General features: G+C 45.3%; 1 pseudogene; it reads right to left on the reverse strand.

The window, feature by feature from the left end:
- Positions 1–781: 781 nt before the first annotated feature.
- LOC136656656 (5S ribosomal RNA) lies at positions 782–898 on the reverse strand (annotated as a pseudogene).
- Positions 899–6,837: the final 5,939 nt, after the last annotated feature.

The raw sequence follows: 6,837 nt of genomic DNA on the forward strand, positions 1-6,837 counted from the left end.
CTAAACTTTACTGGGTAGCTTGCCCATTGAGATGAGGCAATATTGAGAAATGTACCTGCCTTTTGTCTTGTGGGAGAAGTTGCTAAAGTTTCCATTGATTTTTGGAATGTCCCTTTTTAGGGATAAAAAACAGGCTTACATCAGATCCCTATTAGCAAGTTTTAATTTATCTCACTTACTTGTATCCGAACAATCAAAATTCTTATTAGAAAATAAATCCCAAATATATTATTTATGCTGTAACAAGATTTGCTCTAGCAGCAAATGAGATTAAAATTAATATTGACAGCTTGGATAATGTAAAATAATTTTGTTTTGATTAGCATTCCCTCTCGGATTATATATTGTACAGTATTTGCTTATTTTCTGTTCCATGCCTTATATTGATTGTTTTAATCATGAAAAAAACTGAGGCATTAGTTCATACAGTACTTTTTCTGGCCCTTCAAGGAGCCCTAGCTATCCTCAGGCGGGTCTCTGCATGGATAAATATAATCAGAGAAGAACCAAAGATCACAGACATAATCCACAGCGATTCTCATGATTGTGGAAGCATATATCCCAGCCTGATGGGGAATGGAGGGAATAATGTTCAAATTCCAATGCCAGCTCACTCAGGCTATATAGTATAAGAAGGTTCATTTCCTCTTCAGTAAGAGAGTTGGATGATATCTGGAGTAGACATGCATGTTATGCGGTTAGTTGAAATATAGCAATGGAACTTAGTTGCAACTCCATTGGTTATGGTTGGCAACCTTCAGTCTCGAAAGACTATGGTATCAGCCTACAGCACCCAGTATTCCCAGGTGGTCTCCCATCCAAGTACTAACCAGGCCTGACCCTGCTTAGCTTCCGAGATCAGATGAGATTGGGCATGTGCAGGGTAATAGTTGCATTGCTCCATTGGTTTAAATCACTACTCATCGGGTCGTACAACCTTTTAATTGAAATTTCTGAGGGGACTGACAGCCCAGTCCTACCCAGACAGCTCCGCCGGGTCCAGCAGCAGCAAAATGGTTACCGCTGCATCCAGTGGAACCACCAGGCTGCCAGAGGTCTTTTGTTCCCATCCAATGGGAAAGCCCTAGGTCCCACCATGAAGCTCCTCAAGTCTGCATCGGCTATTTGCTGGCATAGACTTGAGAGCCTCCATATTGGGTTTTGCAGCCAGACCCAGAGGATAGGATACAGTGGAGCAGGGTTCTGCCAGTCCCACCCTCCTCTGGCCCCAGTTCCTCCCCCTCAATACCTCCCCCCCACCCTGGAACACTTTCACCCATCCCCAAGGCCCTCACTGCATCCTCAATGCACCATCGCTCCACCCCACTGGTTTTTAGAATAGAGATATGTCAGCATGGTTTGTTCCACTGCATTCTGCATGAAATTCCACATTGAATGATATATAACATGATTGCATTATTCTCAAACACCAAAATTTAAAAAATGTTGGCCAGTAATGGTGTCACTCCCACCCAGTGCACATCACCCAGTGCTGCCTGAAGAGTATCTGAACTTTTCTCAGGCGCTCTTACTAGATTTCTTCCAAAGTAAGTACTACATATCCTAATTTTCAACAGCATCAGCTTTGAACAGAACGAATAAATACTGAAGATCTGTCTTGAATTTGTGCCAGGTTCATTTAAAAAAAATTTACTAGAAATTTCCATTTTACTGCTTATTGGTTCATTACCAGTCTGCACACCAGTTTTAAATTGCAGAAATTTGGAGGAAAGTAGATTTTTGTGCTGCAGTTTGTCCACTTTTCTGAAATGCACACAAGGTAAAGATCAGAGGCAGTCAGCTGGGTGCAGATATTGAGTAACTTTCCTCCCACTTCAAGCTTGTAACAGTCTTATAAGGTTGCAAAGTACAGCCTACAACTTTACAATGTCTTATCTAGCCACTGTATATGACAAAGACGGCATTAGTGCAAATCCAAACACTGAATTTAAACAACTGATAGCTACTTGCATTGGGGCGGGGGGGAACGAAACACCTTATGGACTGTGAAATATCCTGAATTGAAAATACAAGATTTGGAGAATGCAAGATTCTTGCCTCCCACTTTGTCACCGGTTTTATTACCATTTTTCTAAAAATGATGTTTCCCTTGGCCTTTGTGCAGGTAAGTGTGTTGTAAATAGGTACACAGATGGTCCCCAAACACCTTGATAGTAAGTCTTCAGGAAATGTAATAAACCCAACACATTTTCAATGTGTGTTGGAGGCACTGATGCCATCCCAGGTGTTTTAGAGGATATCAAGCACAAAGGTCATTTCTGAAGCACCGTGATTATGGTTGACTTGGTTGTCCCAGTGAATGCAACAAAACAGGGGGTTCGATATTTTGTTGCGTAGGCTTTCTGCTCCGTTTTGTTTATAGGTTTCTTTTGCAAAGACGACAAGACATCCTTAACCTGCAATATGATTCCTCAGGCTCAGAGAAAGATAAAAATCATTTTTTTAAATGAATTACACAAGCAATGGCCAACTGATGGCTTGTTGATGTACAGTGGCAAAGGCCTAGGAAAGCCATGTGCAGCCTCAGGGCGGGGGGGGGGGGAGAGCCAGTCGGCATGAGTGGACCTAGTTTGGGCACCCCTCACCCCAACCATGCTACCCAGGGTTACTTGTACCTAGGAACACCACTGATAGGATGGAGCTATAAGAATGATAATATACATTGCCATTTCCCCTGGGGGCTGGGTTATCAGAATAGGCCCTCAGTTTGGCTGTACTTGTCGTAAGAGGCGACTAAACGGCCACCAGGTAGATGGAACTCATCAGCCTGGGAAGGCAGCTCATCTGAGAGAAGGAAAACTCTGATCCCAAACCTCCACTGCCTTGTGGCTACATCCAGTTATGGAAAAGGCTTCAGGAGTCAACCTCGAGGCCAAATCCGGAGCCGGAGTCCCTGAGGCAGTTCATGACTGAACACAGTCACGTTCTGGCAACTCCTGCAACGCCACTGGAACCAACTGTATTGGCTCTGCCTTTCCGTTGGACCATTTCAGCGACGTGGAGAGGGGGATTTGCTGCATGGGTAACAGTCTATATCCTTCATATCTACTTTACCCAGGCTTTGCGCATTGGAGAAGACACTGTTCCAGAACCACCATTCAGAGCGTGACACCATAGTCTTCCGAGACTGAAGGATGCCAACAAGATACATTGCCAAACATAGGGCACTCCCAAACCTGGAGTAACTTGGATTGCTCTTAAAGATCATGATGGGACATAGGGGAGTCCATGGTCTCTCTCCAAAATATCTGGTTTTATCTCAAAATGCAAATCTCTGATCTCTGTTATGCTGGGTTTTACCAACTGATTTTTCAAGATCAACCAGTTAATTTGCTTGACTTTGCTCGTTCGAGATCATGTGTCCCTCGACTTTGGTGTCCACGAGACGGCTACTTTTTGTCGTACATTTTCTGTTTATCTCAACTACCCTGCATTTTACTCACTCGCAAACAGTCCGTGTTGTTTGCAAGCACTTTTATGACCATTCTCCCAAATATTAATAGGAGTGAATCTCTACTACTAAGTTATGAATGCAATCAATTTTGAGTCTTTAATTGTAATTTTTTTCCATAAAATTCTTTTAATTTAGTCTAATATAATGGCACATCAAGCAGTAATGGGTACATTAAATTGAATCATGATGTTCATATACACATTTTATGACACAATCAAATATCCTAATGCATTAATTCATGTCAATCAGTTAATAAAAATCAAATAGGAAACATTTTTTCTGCTGCTGTTAACCACACTGGTTCCGTTTACTGTGACACAAAATTCTGCAGACCTTAACTGTTTGCAGAGCTAGCTGTTCCAAAATGATGTAAACACATGACACCTGTTTGCTTGTTGATGAAGCTATATTTCAACAGCTAAAATACAGTTGATTTTATACAGTCTAAAAAGCAGAGTACGCCTTTCTTCATGGTAGTCCATGAAAAATTCTATTGAATTCCATGGAGCTCCAAATTCTACCTCTTCTTTTGCTGCCCATTGGTTGACAGTGATACAAGGACGTCTGCAAGAGGGATCTGAAGGCCTTAGGAGTGGACCTCAACAAGTGGGAAACCCTGGCCTCTGAGCAGCCCGCTTGGAGGCAGGCTGTGCAGCATGGCCTCTCCCAGTTTGAAGAGACACTTGGCCAACAAACTGAGGCAAAGAGGCAAAGAAGGAAGGCCCATAGCCAGGGAGACAGACCAGGGACAGACTGCACTTGCTCCCAGTGTGGAAGGGATTGTCACTCCCGAATTGGCCTTTTCAGCCACACTAGACGCTGTTCCAGAACCACCTTTCAGAGCGCGATACCAGAGTCTTTCGAGACTGAAGGTTGCCAACCACAGGTTGACAGTTCTCTTCCAAGAAGGCAGATGATGTAAAAGTGATGGACAGTATGGAAGACACGACATATAGAAAGGTTTCTGTCTTTTGGGTGGTCCTGCCTCTGATCAAGGCCAAAAGCCTGTTTTCCCAAATTCCCTTTTCAAACTTGGTCTAGAGAACATATGTCCATATTAAGCTAATTAGTTCCCCTTCTTTTCCTAGTTCTGCACTGCAGCACTTCTGGACCCCACCATCTGGGTAGCTCACCTATTCAACCTGCAGAGGTCCTCCTTCCTCCCCTGCCTGGTTCCCAGGCAGCTCTTGGGCACAGCAGCCACACAACAGTCTCCAGCAGTCTCTGTCCTCCAGTAGTCTGCGTTTGGTCAGTCAATCCATCCATCCATCAATCAACCAGCCAGTCTGTTAGTCAATTAGCCTGTCCGTCCTCTTTCCTCTAAGATCCTTCCTTCCTTCCTTCTGCTCTCTCAGTCTCTACAAGCTTCTTTCTTCTACACCGGGGTGTCCAAAGTTTTTGGCAGGAGGGCCACATCAGCTCTCTGACACTGTGTTGGGGGCCGGGGGAAAAAAAGAATTAATTTACATTTAAAATTTGAATAAATTTACATAAGTTTACATAAATGAATATATTAAAGATGAACTCATATGAATGAATGAAGGTCTTGCAATAGCTCAATGCCTATAAAAGGCCTTGTACAAAGCAAAGCTGGCCTTTCCTTTGCTGCTGCTGCTGCATCACAAATATGAAACAGCAAGCAGTGGAGGGAGCTCTCATCCCACAGCTCACACAAGAGATCAAACAGTTGCCCTCACGCTGAGAGAAGTTGTGTTGGGCCAGTGCGGGCTTCAACAAATCTCTGGAGGGCCAGAGGCTCATTGGAGACTGGGGGCTCCCTGAGGGCCGCATTGAGAGACCTCGAGGGCCGCAAGTGGCCCCCGGGCCGGGGTTTGGGCACCCCTGTTCTACACCAACAAACTTTCCCTGCTCCAGGTGCTTATTTTATCCTTGAGGGCCCTGTTGCCTCCAAGTGACTACAGCTATGCAGCACACTCGCTGCAATCTAAGACCCTGGTGTTAACCCCATGCTTCCCAGGGCTGTCAGAGCAAGGGGCCACTGTTGACCCCACACCCTAGCTCCACCCTATCTCTCAGCTTTTCCACTACACCTTACACCAACACTCCTTGCTTAGCAGTGAGTCAATTAAATTTGGAATAATTGTAAAATGCATGTGTTTTGAGTGGGTGCTTTGAATTTCTCATCTGAATTCCATTATGGTTTATGGCCTCCGGTTAGGCATTTTCTTGGTTAATAGTTCAGAATGTCCAGTCCATGTTCCTTTGTGGCCCACAGATGTTCCTCTGTGGGAGTTACTGGTTGGGGCACATACAGAGTTGGCACATACAGAATGTGGAAACAGCACCTGAGCTGTTTATAACTCCCGAAGATGCTTTCCACAGCCAAAAGCGAAACGTTGGGACTAGATCCTACAGTGTACTTTAATCCGTGGCTTAAATACTCAAGAAACACTTCAAATTATGTTTTGAGCAGCTAAGCTGTCCCAAGCTTAGTATCTGAGTGTAAAGAAACTGAAGTTGTGCAGCTTCTGGGGTGACAAACTGAATGATGGACTGAGTTGCAAGCTGAGTGAAAGCGGCTTTGGAGTTGCTAAATCACTTGTTCAGATCCAAGCAGCCGGGTGTAACGCTGCGTTGCTCAGAATAGGTGTTAGGATCTGGCCTAAGTGCTGAAGTCCAGCCCCACCCCTTCCCAGGCCTGGTCTGTCTACTGGTATGCCCTCCCCCATCCAAAAATGCCCCGGTTCCATCCTCCTGCTAGTCTCCCCAACAACCGTGCCAGCCCCCCAAGGCCGCCACATACTCACCCATTGCCGGCTGGGGTCTGGTGTGGGGAAGCCAGGGTGCATCCTTGTGTCAGCCTCCCTGACTCTTGAGTCATTGCAGATGTGCCTTATGGCATGCTTGCAATGCACCTGGGCCATCAAGCACTTTGGATTGTGCTCTTAGAGGAGGGGTGCCCAAACCCTGGCCCGGGGGCCACTTGCGGCCCTTGGGGACTCACAATCGGGCCCACAGGGAGCCCCCCGTCTCCAATGACCATCTGGCTCTCCGGAGACTTGCTGGAGCCCATGCTGGCCTGACGCAACTGCCCTCAGTGTGAAGATGACTGTTTGACCTCTCGCATGACCGGTGGGATGAGGGCTCCCTCCACTACTTGCTGTTTCATGTCTGTGATGCAGCAATGGCAGTGAAGGAAAGGCTAGCCTTGCTTTGTGCACAGACATTTATAGGCCTTGAGCTATTGCAAGATCTTCATTCATTTATACAAGTTCCATCTCTAACATATTCATTTATGTAAATTTATTCAAATTTGAAATGTAAATTAATTCGGCCCCTGACACAGTGTCAGAGAGATGATGTGGCCCTCTTGCCAAAAAGTTTGGACACCCCTGTCTTAG

Source organism: Tiliqua scincoides, chromosome 6 (genome assembly GCF_035046505.1).
Source record: "Tiliqua scincoides isolate rTilSci1 chromosome 6, rTilSci1.hap2, whole genome shotgun sequence".
NCBI lineage: Eukaryota > Metazoa > Chordata > Lepidosauria > Squamata > Scincidae > Tiliqua > Tiliqua scincoides.